Source organism: Rattus norvegicus, chromosome 17 (assembly GCF_036323735.1).
Source record: "Rattus norvegicus strain BN/NHsdMcwi chromosome 17, GRCr8, whole genome shotgun sequence".
Classification (NCBI taxonomy): Eukaryota; Metazoa; Chordata; class Mammalia; order Rodentia; family Muridae; genus Rattus; species Rattus norvegicus.
Window position 1 is genome coordinate 68155511 of NC_086035.1, and position 21798 is coordinate 68177308.

A 21798-nucleotide genomic window follows, 5' to 3' on the forward strand; every position below is an offset into this window, starting at 1 on the left:
ATGAAAAAGAAAGAAAAGTTGGTTTTGTATAATACTTGCCACAAATAAAAGTAATTATATGTCAATGATTATTTATATTCATTGCCATTAAAGAATGATGATTTGATCATTAAAGAATGATCAAATGGAGCTTCCAAAAAGATTTGTATAATACAGAGAAATATAAAGAAAAAAGGACAATCTCCCTGACTAGAGAAATGTTTGTAAATTACATTTCGTATTTCCTTAGCAATTCCACAATTTTATTTGCATTATTTTAGATTCTAAACAATGGAAAACATTAAAGTTTTGACAGACAAATAGGAACTCATGTGGAAATCTTAAATATAGTTCCCATTTTCACAGAAGTCCTCATTAAGGTAAGAACATGTAAAGCATAATATCCCAATTCATATGTTCTAGAAATGTGAAGAGCATCAAGGCATTGTGGGGTGAGAAGAAAATCACACTGCCACTTTGTTATTAATGAGAGGTTTTTAAATTTTGAATTGTGGTTCCTTGTTGGGTTACCATTTCCTGGGAGACATAAGCAAATGTCTACACACCCCAAACAAATCAACAACAGATCAAAGAAATAATTTCTTCCAAGTCCAGCTTCGTGAATCTCCGAGTTTATTGGGGTTACTGACGGGAGTGTGGCTGAGGAATCTCTTACAAGAACATGGGTCGAGAGTTACTTACAAGAGTATGAATTTCCCAGTACAACTGCATCGCCAAAAAAAAAAAAAAAAAAAAAAATAGAGTGAAAGATGACCTATGCCGTCTCTCTACTTATTACTTCTCTCTGCTGTGTGCCGCTTTTAGAAACCGTTCTGACAATTCACCACATTCAGCATTCTCGACCGTTCTTTCTTATTATTATTTATGATAGTTCACAAAGATGCAACTTCATGTCTTTCCTGGGCTGGCCTTAATATCTTTGTATTGTGTCATCATCACTTTCTCTAATCCAGTACGTATTCCTGTCTTCCTAACTTACTCATCCACCAAGCATCTGTCACGTTTGCTAAGTGTCCATTATTGCTGAAGCAGTTTGGGCGGTAAGGATGAAGAAAAGCTACAACTATTCAAAGCGACCTTGGGCCACGCACTTCAATGATGATGTAAAATGCTGAGTAACGATTGCCTTGCCTGGCAAGCTTTGAAAGTTACAGTAAAAAGAAAGTTTATAGTTTTATTTTCCGGGAAAATACTAAGTGAACTTTCTTTTGTTAAATTTAATTTATTTTAATTATTCAGTTTACATCCTACTTTCTGGGCCCGCTCCCTCAGTCCTTCCCCCATCCCTCCCCTCCCTTTCTCCTCTGAGTGGGTGGGGATCCCTGCAGAAACTTGAAGTGAACTTTCTTTTAAATTTTATCTTTCTTTTGTGACAGTATGAAGGAGGAAGTTTTGGGGTATGTCAGATGACATAGATTCACTTGGTGTTTTGCTAAAACAGACTCCTGTGGTGTTTTGTGGAGACAAGTCCTATGGGAGGGATGTCTCGAGGGAGTATAAATAGGACTCAATGGACAGTGACAGTACACTTACATAACTAGCTTTTTTTGTTGTTGTTGTTGTTGATCTTGAATCTTGGTCCTCATCATCTTTGCTTTGTTGAGAGAGTCACGGCAGAGGACTTCTCTTGACATTCCAGCTGGTCCTAGTTGTTCCTGTTGACTCGTGCCAATTTGGCAGAGGGCTGGTGGAATCCTGTCACCGCGGTTGATTTCTGTTTCTTATCTTGGCATTACTGAACTAAACTGCTGGGATCCTGACAAACAGATTAGAATCACCCCCCAAGAAACTACATTCCAAACAGGTCTACAGGGAACAAAACACTGCAGAACTCTTATTCAAAGTAGGTTCTCAGGGTCCCCAGTGGAGGAGTTAGAGAAAGGACTGAAGTAGCTGAAGGGGCTTGCAACCCCATAAGAAGAAGAACAATATCAACCAATCAGATCCCCCAAAACTCCCAGGGACTAAACCACCATCCCAAGAGAATGGACCTATGGCTCCATTCGCATATGTACCAGAGGATGGCCTTGCCGGGCATCAATGGGAGGAGAGGCCCTTGATCCTGTCAAGGCTTGATGCCCCAGTGTAAGGAAATGTCAGGACAAGGAGGAGCAGGGAATGGGTGGGTGGGTGAGGGATAGCAGTTTCTGAAGGGGAAACTGGGAAATGGGATAACATTTAAAATGTAAATAAACAAATGCAATTTTTAAAAAAAGAAAAGAAAAGAAAAAGGTACACCCTTCTCCCCCTGAAAAGAAAAAAAAAAACTAAGCCTAAAGGTATTCTCATCCTTCCTTTATTATCTATATGATACCACTACCTTCTATAGAGGGAAAGGAAAATACAAAAGATATATAAGTCAAAATGAACACAACTTGGGCAGTCATTGTTTGGGCTTTGTAAATGGATGAATAATAGTTATCTTAATAATTCTGGAGAATATCAAGGGCAGAAAAATATTTATGTGGTATGTAAGTTCAATGTATATATACGATTTAATGTAAAGGACATGTGGGGTCTTACAGAAATTATATTGAGACACATCTCTGTGTCCAGACCTATGATAGGAGCTTTGGAATAAAGGTGCTAATTTCAAAATTATGTTCATGTGCGTATATAGTAATTTCACTGGGATAAATAAGGTGTTTCTGAGAAGAAAGATAAGAGGAAACTTTAGTCAGGAATAAAGACCAATGAGGTCCAGGTCTGAATGAATATTGTAGAGAGATCAAAACAAAATATAGGACTGAACCATCAGAAAGACCTTTGTTGATGTTGTGTTGTTGTTATTATAATTGTTATTATTATTATTATTATTAAATCTGTTTTTACAGTCCAGTCATTATCCCCCTCCTATTCTACCCTCCCACTATTCCTCATTCCATTCCTCCTCCTCATTCAAGAGGATATCCCACTCCCACCCCACCTGACCTCCCCACTCCCCTGGGGCCTCAAGTCTCTCGACGGTTGTGTGTGTGTGTGTGTGTGTGTGTGTGTGTGTGTGTGTGTGTGTGTGTGCAGTGTATATGTGTATATATATATATGTATATATATATATATATATATATATATATACTGAGTAAAATTTGTCTCCTTCCATGAAATTGAAATTCCATACTTATAGAATAAATATTCATTCTTTTTCACAGGACTGTGAACATAGTGTGTCAGCATTTTTTGAGTCAACTTTTTAAATTTAATAACAGTATGCAATTTCTCCCACTCATGTTAATTTTTTATTTATTTTCTAATTTTATTACCCCATCATGCTTTACTTCCTAATATGAGAAACATGAAAAAAAGGACTCTGAACTACGAATTTATATATTAGAATCACTGTGGAGAAAAATATTAATAATAATTTTATGCTATTGCTCTGCCCTGTCTTAATGGCTCATAGTATGTCCTATTCCATGAGCTCATTTGATAGATCAATTTTCCATAGATTTTACATCTTTTTCCTCATCTACTTGTACTTAGAAGTAATACTTCATTGAGCATGTTATTAGGTGCAAAAAAATAAGGTGAGAAATTTAGTTCTTTTTTTTTTGTTTCCTGATTTCCCATCCGTCTATGTAATTAAAAATGTGATATGCTTTTTTCCTGTTTACTTTTTCAGCAATAGTGACAACAGGATTAAAATAATCCCACAAAGCAACCTGAATTTTTTTTTCACTTTTAAAATAATCTTTGGCAGCTTATATCATGTGGAAACTGAAGTTTCTTACATTTGGAAAAATACTCAATTACAGCAACGTTATAGAAAATTTCTTCATGATGTGGTAGCCCCTAACTATAAAGTTATTTTGTAGTTACTGCACAACTGTAATTTTGCTACTGCTATGAATCATAATATAAGTATCTGACATGTGACCCTGTTGACCCCCTATGGGTTCGAGAACTATTTACCCTCCTAGTGCCTTACTTTTGATTCTTCCGACTTGCTCTTCATTAAAGGGTCTGTACTTCCCATTAAAAAGTCGGCATATCCCTTCCACAGAGGAATGGATACAGAAAATGTGGTACATCTACACAATGGAATATTACTCAGCTATCAAAAACAATGACTTTATGAAATTCATAGGCAAATGGTTGGAACTGGAAAATATCATCCTGAGTGAGCTAACCCAATCACAGAGAAACACACATGGTATGCACTCATTGATAAGTGGCTATTAGCCCAAATGCTTGAATTACCCTAGATGCCTAGAACACATGAAACTCAAGACAGATGATCAAAATGTGAATGCTTCACTCCTTCTTTAAAAGGGGAACAAGAATACCCTTGGCAGGGAATAGAGAGGCAAAGATTAAAACAGAGACAGAAGGAACATCCATTCAGAGCCTGCCCCACATGTGGCCCATACATATACAGCCACCCAATTAGACAAGATGGATGAAGCAAAGAAGTGCAGGCAGACAGGAGCCGGATGTAGATCGCTCCTGAGAGACACAGCCAGAATACAGCAAATACAGAGGCGAATGCCAGCAGCAAACCACTGAACTGAGAATAGGACCCCCGTTGAAGGAATCAGAGAAAGAACTGGAAGAGCTTCAAGGGGCTCGAGACCCCATATGAACAACAATGCCAAGCAACCAGAGCTTCCAGGGACTAAGCCACTACCTAAAGACTACGCATGGACTGACCCTGGACTCTGACCTCATAGGTAGCATTGAATATCCTAGTAAGATCATCAGTGTAAGGGGAAGCCCTGGGTCCTGCTAAGACTGAACATGATTGTTGGGGGGAGGGCAGCAATGGAGGGAGGATGGGGAGGGGAGCACCCATAAAGAAGGGGAGGGGGAAGGATTAGGGGGATGTTTGCCTGGAAACCGGGAAAGGGAATAACAATCAAAATGTAAATAAGAAATACTCAAGTTAAAAAAAAAAAAGTTGGCTGCTGCTGCAGAGAGCCCGTGGGCAGCACCACACAAGCGAACTTGAGCCCCGGGACCACAGGTAAGACCAACTTTTCTGCTGCAAGAAAGCTGCCTGGTGAGCTTGGGACACACGGAAGCAGAATTCCTCTAGGACCGGGCACGTTCTGTGTTTACCGGAAGTCCCACACCCACGGATCCCGGCCTGCAGCAGCTCTCTGCCCCCAGAACCTGTGAGAGAGAGACCCAACCGCCTGGTCAGGTGGGCACTCCTGAGGCTGCAGAGCGGAAGAGACCACCAACACTGCTCACCCCTGCCCACATCCCTGGCCCAAGAGGAAACTGTATAAGGCCTCTGGGCTCCCGTGGGGGAGGGCCCAGGAGCGGCAGGACCCCTGTGCCTGAGACACCACCAGAACCTGAGGGAAACAGACCGGATAAACAGTTCTCTGCACCCAAATCCTGTGGGAGGGAGAGCTGAACCTTCAGAGAGGCAGACAAGCCTAGGAAACCAGAAGAGACTGCTCTCTGCACACACATCTCGGACACCAGAGGAAAAAGCCAAAGACCATCTGGAACCCTGGTGCACTGAAGCTCCCGGAAACGGCAGCACAAGTCTTCCTGGTTGCTGCCTCTGCAGAGAGCCCGTGGGCAGCACCCCACGAGCGAACTTGAGCCTCGGGACCACAGGTAAGACCAAATTTTCTGCTGCAAGAAAGCTGCCTGGTGAACTCAAGACACAGGCCCACAGGAACAGCTGAAGACCTGTAGAGAGGAAAAACTACACGCCCGAAAGTAGATCACTCTGTCCCCATAACTGACTGAAAGAGAGGAAAACAGGTCTACAGCACTCCTGACACACAGGCTTATAGGACAGTCTAGCCACTGTCAGAAATAGCAGAACAAAGTAACACTAGAGATAACCTGATGGCGAGAGGCAAGCGCAGGAAACCAAGCAACAGAAACCAAGACTACATGGCACCATCGGAGCCCAATTCTCCCATCAAAACAAACATGGAATATCCAAACACACCAGAAAAGCAAGATCTAGTTTCAAAACCATTTTTGATCATGATGCTGGAGGACTTCAAGAAAGACGTGAAGAACTCCCTTAGAGAACAAGTAGAAGCCTACAGAAAGGAATCGCAAAAATGCCTGAAAGAATCGCAAAAATCCCTGAAAGAATTCCAGGAAAACATAAATAAACAAGTAGAAGCCCATAGAGAGGAGACACAAAAATCCCTGAAAGAATTCCAGGAAAACATAAATAAACAAGTAGAAGCCCATAGACAGGAGACACAAAAATCCCTGAAAGAATTCCAGGAAAACACAATCAAACAGTTGAAGGAATTAAAAATGGAAATAGAAGCAATCAAGAAAGAACACATGGAAACAACCCTGGATATAGAAAACCAAAAGAAGAGACAAGGAGCTGTAGATACAAGCTTCACCAACAGAATACAAGAGATGGAAGAGAGAATCTCAGGAGCAGAAGATTCCCTACAAATCATTGACTCAACTGTCAAAGATAATGTAAAGCGGAAAAAGCTACTGGTCCAAAACATACAGGAAATCCAGGACTCAATGAGAAGATCAAACCTAAGGATAATAGGTATAGAAGAGAGTGAAGACTCCCAGCTCAAAGGACCAGTAAATATCTTCAACAAAATCATAGAAGAAAACTTCCCTAACCTAAAAAAAGAGATACCCATAGACATACAAGAAGCCTACAGAACTCCAAATAGATTGGACCAGAAAAGAAACACCTCCCGTCACATAATTGTCAAAACACCAAACGCACAAAATAAAGAAAGAATATTAAAAGCAGTAAGGGAAAAAGGTCAAGTAACATATAAAGGGAGACCTATCAGAATCACACCAGACTTCTCGCCAGAAACTATGAAGGCCAGAAGATCCTGGACTGATGTCATACAGACCCTAAGAGAACACAACTGCCAGCCCAGGTTACTGTATCCAGCAAAACTCTCAATTAACATTGATGGAGAAACCAAGATATTCCATGACAAAACCAAATTTACACAATATCTTTCTACAAATCCAGCACTACAAAGGATAATAAATGGTAAAGCCCAACATAAGGAGGCAAGCTATACCCTAGAAGAAGCAAGAAACTAATCGTCTTGGCAACAAAACAAAGAGAATGAAAGCACACAAACATAACCTCACATCCAAATATGAATATAACGGGAAGCAATAATCACTATTCCTTAATATCTCTCAATATCAATGGCCTCAACTCCCCAATAAAAAGACATAGATTAACAAACTGGATATGCAACGAGGACCCTGCATTCTGCTGCCTACAGGAAACACACCTCAGAGACAAAGACAGACACTACCTCAGAGTGAAAGGCTGGAAAACAACTTTCCAAGCAAATGGTCAGAAGAAGCAAGCTGAAGTAGCCATTCTAATATCAAATAAAATCAATTTCCAACTAAAAGTCATCAAAAAAGATAAGGAAGGACACTTCATATTCATCAAAGGAAAAATCCACCAAGATGAACTCTCAATCCTAAATATCTATGCCCCAAATACAAGGGCACCTACATACGTAAAAAAAACCTTACTAAAGCTCAAAACACACATTGCACCTCACACAATAATAGTGGGAGATTTCAACACCCCACTCTCATCAATGGACAGATCATGGAAACAGAAATTAAACAGTGATGTCGACAGACTAAGAGAAGTCATGAGCCAAATGGACTTAACGGATATTTATAGAACATTCTATCCTAAAGCAAAAGGATATACCTTCTTCTCAGCTCCTCATGGTACTTTCTCCAAAATTGACCATATAATTGGTCAAAAAACGGGCCTCAACAGGTACAGAAAGATAGAAATAATCCCATGCGTGCTATCGGACCACCACGGCCTAAAACTGGTCTTCAATAACAATAAGGGAAGAATGCCCACATATACGTGGAAATTGAACAACGCTCTACTCAATGATAACCTGGTCAAGGAAGAAATAAAGAAAAAAATTAAAAACTTTTTAGAATTTAATGAAAATGAAGATACAACATACCCAAACTTATGGGACACAATGAAAGCTGTGCTAAGAGGAAAACTCATAGCGCTGAGTGCCTGCAGAAAGAAACAGGAAAGAGCATATGTCAGCAGCTTGACAGCACACCTAAAAGCTCTAGAACAAAAGGAAGCAAATACATCCAGGAGGAGTAGAAGGCAGGAAATAATCAAACTCAGAGCTGAAATCAACCAAGTAGAAACAAAAAGGACCATAGAAAGAATCAACAGAACCAAAAGTTGGTTCTTTGAGAAAATCAACAAGATAGATAAACCCTTAGCCAGACTAAGGAGAGGACACAGAGAGTGCGTCCAAATTAACAAAATCAGAAATGAAAAGGGAGACATAACTACAGATTCAGAGGAAATTCAAAAAATCATTAGATCTTACTATAAAAACCTATATTCAACAAAACTTGAAAATCTTCAGGAAATGGACAATTTCCTAGACAGATACCAGGTATCGAAGTTAAATCAGGAACAGATAAACCAGTTAAACAACCCCATAACTCCTAAGGAAATAGAAGCAGTCATTAAAGGTCTCCCAACCAAAAAGAGCCCAAGTCCTGACGAGTTTAGTGCAGAATTCTATCAAACCTTCATAGAAGACCTCATACCAATATTATCCAAACTATTCCACAAAATTGAAACAGATGGAGCACTACCGAATTCCTTCTACGAAGCCACAATTACTCTTATACCTAAACCACACAAAGACACAACAAAGAAAGAGAACTTCAGACCAATTTCCCTTATGAATATCGACGCAAAAATACTCAATAAAATTCTGGCAAACCGAATCCAAGAGCACATCAAAACAATCATCCACCATGATCAAGTAGGCTTCATCCCAGGCATGCAGGGATGGTTTAATATTCGGAAAACCATCAACGTGATCCATTATATAAACAAACTGAAAGAACAGAACCACATGATCATTTCATTAGATGCTGAGAAAGCATTTGACAAAATTCAACACCCCTTCATGATAAAAGTCCTGGAAAGAATAGGAATTCAAGGCCCATACCTAAACATAGTAAAAGCCATATACAGCAAACCAGTTGCTAACATTAAACTAAATGGAGAGAAACTTGAAGCAATCCCACTAAAATCAGGGACTAGACAAGGCTGCCCACTCTCTCCCTACTTATTCAATATAGTTCTTGAAGTTCTAGCCAGAGCAATCAGACAACAAAAGGAGATCAAAGGGATACAGATCAGAAAAGAAGAGGTCAAAATATCACTATTTGCAGATGACATGATAGTATATTTAAGTGATCCCAAAAGTTCCACCAGAGAACTACTAAAGCTGATAAACAACTTCAGCAAAGTGGCTGGGTATAAAATTAACTCAAATAAATCAGTTGCCTTCCTCTATACAAAAGAGAAACAAGCCGAGAAAGAAATTAGGGAAACGACACCCTTCATAATAGACCCAAATAATATAAAGTACCTCGGTGTGACTTTAACCAAGGAAGTAAAAGATCTGTACAATAAGAACTTCAAGACACTGAGGAAAGAAATTGAAGAAGACCTCAGAAGATGGAAAGATCTCCCATGCTCATGGATTGGCAGGATTAATTTAGTAAAAATGGCCATTTTACCAAAAGCAATCTACAGATTCAATGCAATCCCCATCAAAATACCAATCCAATTCTTCAAAGAGTTAGACAGAACAATTTGCAAATTCATCTGGAATAACAAAAAACCCAGGATAGCTAAAGCTATCCTCAACAATAAAAGGACTTCAGGGGGAATCACTATCCCTGAACTCAAGCAGTATTACAGAGCAATAGTGATAAAAACTGCATGGTATTGGTACAGAGACAGACAGATAGACCAATGGAATAGAATTGAAGACCCAGAAATGAACCCACACACCTATGGTCACTTGATTTTTGACAAAGGAGCCAAAACCATCCAATGGAAAAAAGATAGCATTTTCAGCAAATGGTGCTGGTTCAACTGGAGGGCAACATGTAGAAGAATGCAGATCGATCCATCCTTATCACCCTGTACAAAGCTTAAGTCCAAGTGGATCAAGGACCTCCACATCAAACCAGACACACTCAAACTAATAGAAGAAAAACTAGGGAAGCATCTGGAACACATGGGCACTGGAAAAAATTTCCGGAACAAAACACCAATGGCTTACGCTCTAAGATCAAGAATCGACAAATGGGATCTCATAAAACTGCAAAGCTTCTGTAAGGCAAAGGACACTGTGGTTAGGACAAAACGGCAACCAACAGATTGGGAAAAGATCTTTACCAATCCTACAACAGATAGAGGCCTTATATCCAAAATATACAAAGAACTCAAGAAGTTAGACCGCAGGGAAACAAATAACCCTATTAAAAAATGGGGTTCAGAGCTAAACAAAGAATTCACAGCTGAGGAATGCCGAATGGCTGAGAAACACCTAAAGAAATGTTCAACATCTTTAGTCATAAGGGAAATGCAAATCAAAACAACCCTGAGATTTCACCTCACACCAGTGAGAATGGCTAAGATCAAAAACTCAGGTGACAGCAGATGCTGGCAAGGATGTGGAGAAAGAGGAACACTCCTCCATTGTTGGTGGGATTGCAGACTTATAAAACCATTCTGGAAATCAGTCTGGAGGTTCCTCAGAAAATTGGACATTGAACTGCCTGAGGATCCAGCTATACCTCTCTTGGGCATATACCCAAAAGATGCCTCAACATATAAAAGAGACACGTGCTCCACTATGTTCATCGCAGCCTTATTTATAATAGCCAGAAACTGGAAAGAACCCAGATGCCCTTCAACAGAGGAATGGATACAGAAAATGTGGTACATCTACACAATGGAATATTACTCAGCTATCAAAAACAACGAGTTTATGAAATTCGTAGGCAAATGGTTGGAACTGGAAAATATCATCCTGAGTGAGCTAACCCAATCACAGAAAGACATACATGGTATGCACTCATTGATAAGTGGCTATTAGCCCAAATGCTTGAATTACCCTAGATCCCTAGAACAAAGGAAACTCAAGACGGATGATCAAAATGTGAATGCTTCACTCCTTCTTTAAATGAGGAAAAAGAATACCCTTGGCAGGGAAGGGAGAGGCAAAGATTAAAACAGAGACTGAAGGAACACCCATTCAGAGCCTGCCCCACATGTGGCCCATACATATACAGCCACCCAATTAGACAAGATGGATGAAGCAAAGAAGTGCAGACTGACAGGAGCCGTATGTAGATCGCTCCTGAGAGACACAGCCAGAATACAGCAAATACAGAGGCGAATGCCAGCAGCAAAACACTGAACTGAGAATAGGTCCCCCGTTGAAGGAATCAGAGAAAGAACTGGAAGAGCTTGAAGGGGCTCGAGACCCCAAAAGTACAACAATGCCAAGCAACCAGAGCTTCCAGGGACTAAGCCACTGCCTAAATACTATACATGGACTGACCCTGGACTCTGACCTCATAGGTAGCAATGAATATCCTAGTAAGAGCACCAGTGGAAGGGGAAGCCCTGGGTCCTGCTAAGACTGAACCCCCAGTGAACTAGACTATGGGGGGAGGGCGGCAATGGGGGGAGGGTTGGGAGGGGAACACCCATAAGGAAGGGGAGGGGGGAGGGGGATGTTTGCCCGGAAACCGGGAAAGGGAATAACACTTGAAATGTATATAAGAAATACTCAAGTTAATAAAAAAAAAATGTAAAAAAAAAAAAAAAAAAAACAGTGAAAATACCTCTACGAAGAAATTTTCTTTCCTGTCATACCAAGCAACAGTAGTGTAAATGGATATGGTTTTCAAAACAGTACCATTTACTCTAATATGCAGCAAAGAGCTAGCCCAGAGAACTAGTCAATAGTAAATGTTTTTACCTTCATTTGAGTAGAATGTACCTTACATCAACTCACACATGTAGTTCAAAAAGCCCCAGGCCTGAGAGCACACATCTTCCCTTAGAAATGCCATGTAACTAGATTCACAAAATGATTGTAACTGCAAATATATCTTGCTTCTGTAAAATTCTATATAGCATTTTGCTGTATATTAAAACATTCTTTTATTTCAGGATGAAAAAAAAAAGTCGGCATATCAACCGTTGGACTGAGCACAGAGTCCCCAATGGAGGAACTAGAGTAAAAACTGAAGGAGCTGAAGGGGTTTGCAACCCATAGGAAGAACAATATCAACCAACCAGACCCCCGAGAGCTCCCAGAGACTAAATCATCAGCCAATTACAAACCAAATACAAATATCAAGATCAAGGACCACCACATTAAACCAGATGCACTGAAGCTTATAGAAGAAAAAGTGGAGAAGAGCCTCAAACACAAGGGCACAGGGGAAATTTTCCTGAACAGAACACCAATGACTTATGCTCTAAGATCAAGAATCGACAAATGGGACCTCATAAAACTACAAAGCTCCTGTAAGGCAAAGGACACTCTTCTTAAGACAAAACGGCAACCAACAGATTGGGAAAAGACCTTTATCAATCTTAAATCTGATAGAGAGCTAATATCTAATATATATAAAGAACTCAAGAAGTTAGACTCCAGAGAATCAAATAAACTTATTAAAAAATGGAATAAAGAGCTAAACAAAACATTCTCAGCTGAGGATTATCAAATGGTCAAAAAGCACCTAAAGAAATGTTCAACATCTTTAGTCATAAGGGAAATGCAAATCAAAACAACCCTGAGATTCCACCTCACACCAGTGAGAATGGCTAAGATCAAAAACTCAGGTGACAGCAGATGCTGGCGAGGATGTGGAGAAAGAGGAACACTCCTCCATTGTTGGTGCGATTGCAAGCTGGTACAAAACTGTGGAAATCAATCTAGTGGTTCCTCAGAAAATTGTCTATAGTACTACCTGAGGACCCAGCTATTCCACTCCTGGGCATATACCCTAAAGATGTCCTAACATATAACAAAGACACATGCTCCACTATGTTCATAGCAGCCTTATTTATAGTAGCCAGAAGCTGGAAAGAGCCAAGATGCCTTTCAACAGAGGAATGGATACAGAAAATGTGGTACATTTAAACAATGGAGTACTACTCAGGTATTAAAAACAATGACTTCATGAAATTCTTAGGCAAATGGATGGAACTAGAAAATATTGTCTTGAGTGAGGTAACCCAGTCACAAAAGAACACACATGATATGCACTCATTGATATGTGGATATTAGCCCAAAAGCTCAGAAGACTCAAGATAAAATTCAGAGACCACGAGAAGCTCAAGAAGAAGAAATATGAAAATGTGGATGCTTCAGTACTTCTTAGAAGGAGGAAAAAAGAATGCTCACAGGAGAAAATACAGGGATAAAGTGTGGAGCAGAGACTGAAAGAAAGGCCAGCCAGAGACTGTGACACATGGGGATCCATCCCACATACAGTCACCAAACCCAGATACTATTGGGGGAAGCCAAGAAGTGCATGCTGATAGGAGCCTAATATAGCTGTTTTCTGAGAGGTTTTGTCATAGCCTCACAAATACAGAAGCATATGCTCACAGCCAACCACTGGACTGAGAACAGGGTCCCCAATGAAGAAGTTAGAGAAAGGACTGAGATAGCTGAGGGGGTTTGCAACCCCATAGGAAGAACAACAATATCAATCAGTCAGACCCCCCAGAGCACCCAGGGACTAAACCACCAACCAAAGAGTACATATGGAGGGACCCATGGTTCCAGCAGCATATGCAGCAGAGGATGGCCTTATCAGGCATCAGTAGGAGGAAAAGCCCTTGGTCCTGGGAAGGCTTGATGCCCCAGTGTAGGGGAATGTCAGGGCGGGGAGGGGGAGGGAATGGGTGGATGGGTGGGAGAGTACTCTCACAGAAGGGGGAGAAGGGATGGGATACGGGGGTTTGCAGAGGGAAAACCGGGAAAGGGGATAGCATTTGAAATGTAAATAAAGAAAACATCCAATAAAAAAATAAATAAAATAAAATTTAAAAAGTTGACATATGTTTTCACCTCATGGTCTGCTTACTACAGAGCCCAATATAACATAGCTCTGTGTGTGTGTGTGTGTGTGTGTGTGTGTGTGTGTGTTTGTGTATGTTGGTGTATCTCTACATATAGGTATACATGTGTATATATATATGTGTATGTATACATATATATTCATATATATATATATAAAGTTTCACTCTTCAAATAAGAAAAATTATTCGAGTCTTTTGAAAAGGTCCATGAAATTATCCTAAACTATGGATTTGTTAAAGGGCATATTAAGGCTTGTACTTCAGAATTTCTAAAGTTGTTCCTACAGTATGAGCTCTTTGGAAAGACATATGAATCACTGGAGCACTTTATTAGACCATTGTTATCTATGATGAGCTGATATTTACCATATAATTATTTATACCTTTGCTAATAACATGGGAAGTAATAACAACCTTTGTGTGGGCAGAATAATTGCACTAGGTCACCTTGAAGATTACACAGCTAGGTGGCCTTCGGCAGGTGCTGGTTTCATTAGATCTGCACCATTTTACTTATGTCTGATATGTTTCATAAAAGCCTGATAATTATAGAAGACAGCGTGGAAGTTCTGAAGAATATCATAAAATGATAATCACAGGGTTGCTGATCATATCAATAAAGTACTAAACCTCTAGTTTCATGGTGTAATAAATAAATATGCGAACTATTCTGTAAAAGACATAATAGACAAAAATATAGGATAGACTACATTATATTGCTAGCTTGAAAATTGGGTTGCTCCTATTTATAAGTATAAAAGTCATTGTAATTTAGAATTTTCATATATAGAATATGTTAAAAAAACATTTGTGGGGTTGATTTTTAGATGATCAACAGATATTTTCCATATTGAGTTTAGTTTCATCCTTTCTTTGTTAAACATAGGTCCAGGAAACAATCTTTGGAGAATAGCATTAGAAAAATACAGCTTGCTGCAAAAGCAAGATGTATTTAATTACTTTTCAGATTTAACATTTGCCATTGTGTTGTCAGAGCATATTTCTGTGGTATCAAAGGAAGGGTTTGCTTTTACCTACATGTATATGAATGGGTGTGTATATCCATATGCATTCAGATATGGTAGTTTTGTTTTGTTTTATATCAGTTTTGAAATTTAATGCCCTGAGTTTTGGAAGTCTAGAACACCGCACCGTATGATCATATAAGATGTTTAAAATTTATGAGTAGCACTTTCATTCACATAGTAATGTGATTTAGAATGAGACTAGACTGTACTCTCTAAGACAAAGCAGACCATACATTATTACAGTTAAAATAGTCAATGCATAGATTTCTCTGTATTAACAACTTGCAAGACATGATGAAAATTGGTTATCTCTTCTCTCAACAATACTTTTCCTTCACCTTGTCTGTGCAAGACACTGACTACTTTACAAAAGACTTAAACGATGTCTTTATGTCTTTCAGATCGCAGTGGTATTTCATGCTCATCTCGGTCTGGTTAAGTCTACGCACTCATTTTGTTTAAATATAAAATTAAGAACACTCTCTATATTCACCACGCTGTGCTGATATATGCCCTGACGAATGCACCTTGCATTTGTCAATGTACTTTGATTAAACTGAGCAAATTAAGCTAAGCAATCTTTGTCTGCATGTTAACACTTGGACACATTGAACAGTAAGAAAAAAATCCTTCTCAAAATCCCCATGTTTATCAGAACATACTGACACACGCCTGTGTCTCCAGCACTCAGAAAGCTGAAGAAGCAAGATCATGAGTTTAAAGCTAACCTGGGCTACATAGTGAGATTCTATTTCGAAAACAAAACAAAACCCATGTGCTTCTCAGTAAATATTAGAGAAATATTTAAAGTTTTAAATGTCAGAAACAGAGACAAAAATGCCTTTGAGTTAAATTCCATCCCCAGAACCCATAGTGGAAAGAAAGAATGGACTCCTGAAATTTACCTTCTCACCTCCATATACAGAATGTATAATGCATGTCCCTGTACTTAAACATGTGCACATGCATGAGCACACAAACATACACTTATATAAACACATACACAGACAGTAATGATATCATGGTCAAAGAAAATAATAATAATAAATTTAAATGTCGATCTTACCTTTTTTCCAAAGATTCTAGAAACATTTTAAGTAGTTCTAGTTGCATGAGCAGGTTATGTGTGTGGAGAGCACACAGTAGATTAGAGTAGCTTGTATCACGCTAATCAGTAAGCAGAGAAGACGCCTGTGCGTGGAGCCTGGTTTGGTTTCCTTCTATTAATCCCATAGGTACCCAATCCATGAGTGCTTCAAGATGTGCTCAGGCTGGTTTAAGAAGACATGGTTGGGTTTTTTAAGGTGTTTATTAACCCAATGATGTTGACAGTTAAGAAGAACTGTAGGAGGGATTTGAAGGAGGAAATAGAAGAGTGTGATATAAGTATATTTAAAACTTTTCAAAGGTAATAATATAAACAATGTAATAATATAAACATTTTAAAGAAATTAAAATAGAAATCTATTGTGGGACTTTGAAAAAAAAAAACACATTGATCCTGGCACCTTGAATCACAACTGTGACTACACCAGGTTTTAATTAAAATATTTTTGATAGGTTTTCTTATTATAAAGTGTACTACCTGTCTTCCTTCAGTGCTTGTCAATTAGCCTGTGTACATCTATGATGTAAAATGTGTGAACGGCTCATTTAAGGGAAGAATGATGTTCAGTCTGGGACTTTTTTATTCTACTTTTGTCTATACATTTAAAGGTTATTTTCTACCCCATGCCCTCTCTTCACTCTAAGAAGAGACTGTCCCATTATTTTCATAGAGGCCTAGTGAAATATACTGAAGAGAAGGCACGAACTGCCGTGTTTGGTGTTCCTGATGGCTCTCGCGGGTCATGATGTTTGGTCCTATGTTTCAGAATCAGAGTTGAGCTCTGCATCCCATATCTCATTCAGAATGTTTAGGTGCTGAATGGGCCACAAGATGAATCAATTTATAACACCTACCCCAAAAATGCTCTCTCTTCTGAAAAGAAAGCAATAATTGCTCCACCTACATTCTGACTGGGCTACCTGTTGTGTCTCTAGATTTTAGAAGAGCCAACGAGACAACCAGGCTTAATCCCTAAACAGTGAGTGACTTTCACATTCTTTTTTTGTGTGTTTTGTTAGCCGTATTTTGGTCAATCAAGAAAGAAAACTTAAAAGACATTCTGAGAAACTGAATTCCTCACCGTACTCTATCTTTCCTGCCTGCCACAGTTAATCTAATGAATCTTTCTGTTTTCAACCAAGGAGAGAGAATAAAATGACCTAGTGAAATAACCAAAGAGAGTTTTACCCCACACTGTAAGAAGGCGGAAGTGAAGGAGGCAGAGGAGGTCAACAAAATTGAATAAACGAATGAAAGAATGAATGAATGAATGAATGAATGAATGCATATTAAACAAACCATTGCAAGAAACAAGCACCTTGGTATCTCAATGTTTGAATTTCCATTTTTTACTTATTAAAGCCTAATAGGGTTAGAAATGTAGCTAGTTAGCAGGGTACTTGCCTAACATACGAGATCTGACTTCAATTTCCAGTGCCATGTAAACTCAGCATGGTGACATGTGTCTGTAATTACAGCTTTCAAAAGATTGTGGTGGATAAATCAGAAGTTTAAAGTCAATGCAAGCTGCATAGTGCAGTTGAGGATAACTTGGATTGCCTGAGACCAAAAAAAAAAAAAAAATCAACAAAACAGTCAATGACAAAAATGAAAAAAAAAGAAAAGAAAAGAAAAGAAAGCATAGTCGACTGCAGTTGATGAAACTCTGTCCCACAACGCAGTAGGAACTAGTCTACTTGTCTTAGAAAATAACAGTGCTGTCTTGAGTCTAAGCACAAGCCTTAAACTCCTACAGAAAGCTACATCCTGTGAATCTCCTGAACTGAGCCACCCTGCAACTTTCAACAAATGCACAAGAAAACTTTCAGTGCAAACACAGCAGTTTCTGTGAGGGTCGGGGAGATAACTCAGCTCTTCGCGTGAGCTTCTTAAGAATCAAATCTTTGTGAACTATTTCCCACTTTGATCCACTTACAGTTTAATGCATTCAGACAACGGTGCCTGCTCAGTAATTCTCCTTAACTTGCTGACAGCCGTGTTCTAAGACCCTCAGTTATATTTGCACTGCCGATTTCCCTCACTTTTGATAGGCATATAATCATCATCGCAAAGACAGAGAAAGGGGCAACACATATACATAGGCATGCAAAACGCTGTGGAAGGGTCCTCATGTATTTCTCACAGTTTAAGAATAAACAAATAAGCAGATTATTATGAATGCTTGGCAGGCAAATGCAAGCCACTGAGGTGATTCTTTAGCTGACCTAAAGAAAATTGTACAATTTTATTTTTAGCGTCAAGAACAACAATTTCGAGGTGGGTTGAAGGAGCCATTTATTAACTTTGTCTTTTCAATTTTCCACAGATGAGAAGGAAAAACTGTGAAGAATTCTTGTTCGCCCTCTTCTGCCTTAGGTGAGTGGCTTGTTCTTGATGGTTAAGCATTGTAATTATAGACTTCCCCCACATCTGGTTCTGTCGTCCTAGACGCTGGTGTCTACATCTTTATCAATCTTCTCTGCTTGTTTTTTTGTCACAAATTTGAATATTTCAAAGTGATGTCGTTAAATTTAATACTACACTGAACAATCACTAATATTTGTTTGTGTACAGCAACAAAGTCATAGGGAATTGTTTTGATAACACTATTATTAATCTTAAAGGAAAATTAGTTTTCTCTTATAATTGTCAGCTGTCCTATCTTTGGTCAATTTTAGTTGTACAGACATCGTCTCTGCCTGCTGTGGTGGCCAAGCAGATGTCAGAAAAGATCATGAGGCTGCACTTCTCTTATATATAGTACTTTATACGGGTAGACTCTCATTGGATGCTTGAGCTCACCTAGAAGCTTGGATGCACACACACATACACACACACACACACACACACACACACACACACACACACCTTGCCAACTCTGTATCTCTGTCTCACATGTAGGAGCTAAGAGCAGTCCTTTCCTAAAGACTGAGCAAGAACCCTTCAGTTTTATGTGTTGAGGTGTTTTGAGTTCTAAGAGTTTGTGAGGTGGGACTCCTGAAGCTAAAGAAATCACTGGTAATGGAGAATGCTGAGGGGGCTCAGTATGCTCCTCCGCCTGCACACATGGGACCCTGACCTACAATAAGAAGACAAATCAGTAGCCTTCTGCCAAACTTCCCATCATGGTTCAGACCTCCAAGAAAATCCTTGGACACCTGTTTTCCTGCCCCGGGGATTACTGATAAGAATATCAGGTCTAAAGACCTGACTCCATAGTTAAAATCACTTGTTGTTCTTGTATAGGACTTGGATAGCCAGTCCCAATATCTACACAGATGTTGCTATTATCCATAACTCCAATTTCAGGGGACCAATCTGATCCCCTTTTGTGGGAACCAAATATGCATGACGTCGACATACATACATACATGCAAAACACTCATACACATAATAAATCAATTTCTTTAAGACCAGAGGTCAGCTCCAATGCCATATGACAATTTGTGACAGTAAGAAAGGGAGAGCAGGTGGTCAGATCCTCTTCAGCCTGTTATGTATGCAGCATCATCAATGCCAAAACAAGTCAGGAGGCCGGCTCAGATTCAAGAATGTTGCATAGTCGATGCTACACATCATTGGGAGATCAGCCATATGTAGACTTGCATACAGATGTGGGAGGACTTTGTGTTCTTCTCTTGTGATGTAACATAAGAGTGTTCCCAACAAACTAAAAATGGATAAGATTTAACAAGCATGTTGCTACTACACAGGAAAAAAAAAGAGAAATAATAATGCTGTCCAGGTGATTTCCTAAGTGTATCTTTGTAAGCAATGCCCAGTGTTCTAATCATTGCTAGAAGACGATGTAGTATAATTGGATTACTACTGAAATCAGCAATAATACAAATTTGTGCTATTTTGCTGAAAAATTATCCCCCAAATCATGAAGGTTTGTAAAAGCAAATGCCGATATATTGTTGGGTTATAATGGAAAAGGTGCATATTAGGACTTCTCATGGTATAAAACTCAGAATGTTAATAATTTACTCATTACTTTCATGCAATGTGACAAATGTGTACCATCCTTGTCTTGCCTGTCTACTGACGTTCTATATAAAGTACGTTGGTGACAATTCAACTTACGTGTTTCAAAAAGATCCTAAGGGCACTCAAGAAATAGTAAATGTCCACAGCGACATCTGTATTTGCCCTTGGGAGGGCTGTGAAATGTGTGGCCACCTAAGCAAAAGAGAAAAGCACTGGTTTAAATTCACAGAGGAGGTTACATGGGTGTTGGGCAGAATTTGAACTTGTGTCACCATTGGCTCGTAACACTCCTGTATACAAATACATTCCTTTGGTTTTTGTTTGTTTGTTTTAATGCATAAGAAGCGAAGACTCAGTCAATATAGCCCAAGGTTAATTATTTCTTCTCTCTATGAATCAATGGTTACACTATCAGGTCTGATCCCGAATAAGCCAATGCATCACTTTTCCAGGTACTAAAGGTATAGACTGGTAAAGTGACCTGCCATGTCTACTGCAAAGCTGAGCTCTTGGTGGCAGGTAGATGATCAAGAATCAACAGTGGAAAAAAAGAAAAAGAAAAAACCTCAGTGGTAAGTTATAAGAAAAGCCATGCTGGCTTTATCAAGGGCTTCCATATCTGCTTAAAGTATTAAGAGTTGATCTTGGTACCTCACAGCCAAACACAGGGTGCAGAGATGGGAGCAATCAATTTTACCTGAGCTTCATGGCAGGGGCAAGAATCAGAGATTGGTTTACATAACAAGATGGGAATGTAATAAGTGTTAGTTATCCATCTGAATGCTGTCAAGCATAGTTGAAACCAACAATACATTTTTGTATTAAATATCCACACAGCAACAAAACTTGAATTCCATTGGCTGTTTATTATCATTCTAGAGATGTATAAGGAGAAAAAAAATAAGAAACTGTATGGACAAAACTGGCATAGGTAACTTTTATCATTAGGAAGAGAAAATTTTTATTTTATTTGGATAAATATGTTGGTGTGTGATTATAATTAAATGAGGTAACTGTTTTTCATATAAAAAGTATTTAATTGATTTTCATAAGGGTGCTGAGAGTAGCAACAAGCAGTTGTAAGAGATTTTCTGCTAACATGGAAATAGGAAACTATAATTGAAAAGCTCGACGAAAAGGTGGACCTTATTTTTTCACAGAATTATTGAATAGTATCTTGAAAGCTTCTAGGAATTCTCTAACAACTTGTTAGAGAAAAGTATATTTATGTTTTACTCCTCTATTTTAAATTATTCATTCTTGCAAAGCATGCTTTTACTTCAGTTCATTAATTCTTAGAATCTATAGGTTGGTAGAACTCGATTTCTTTAATCATGTGTGTAAAATTAATTATTAGAATTTTTGTTTTGCTGATTTCAGCAAGAGCATGGAGCCACTCAACATAGCCTTCAGCAAAATATGTACTGTGTAGTCGAAAAGGGAAATGTGATTCTTGCTGCTTTTTCCTCAAAATGAATTTGCTGGTAACAATAATTTATATTCAAGTCATTACAGAGAATGTATCAATTTGTGTGGGTGCGTGCATGCATGTGTGCATGAGAAAGTTCAAGAGAGAAAGAGGGAGGGACAGAGGGAGGGATGGAGGAAGACAGAGAGAGAGAGAGAGAGAGAGAGAGAGAGAGAGAGGAGGGGTGTATTTGGTGTGCATGCAGATGAAGCCAGAGGAACAAACTGAGTTTCTTGCTCTCTCACTAACTACTTCATTCCTTGGAGATAAAGATCTCAGACTGAACTTGGAG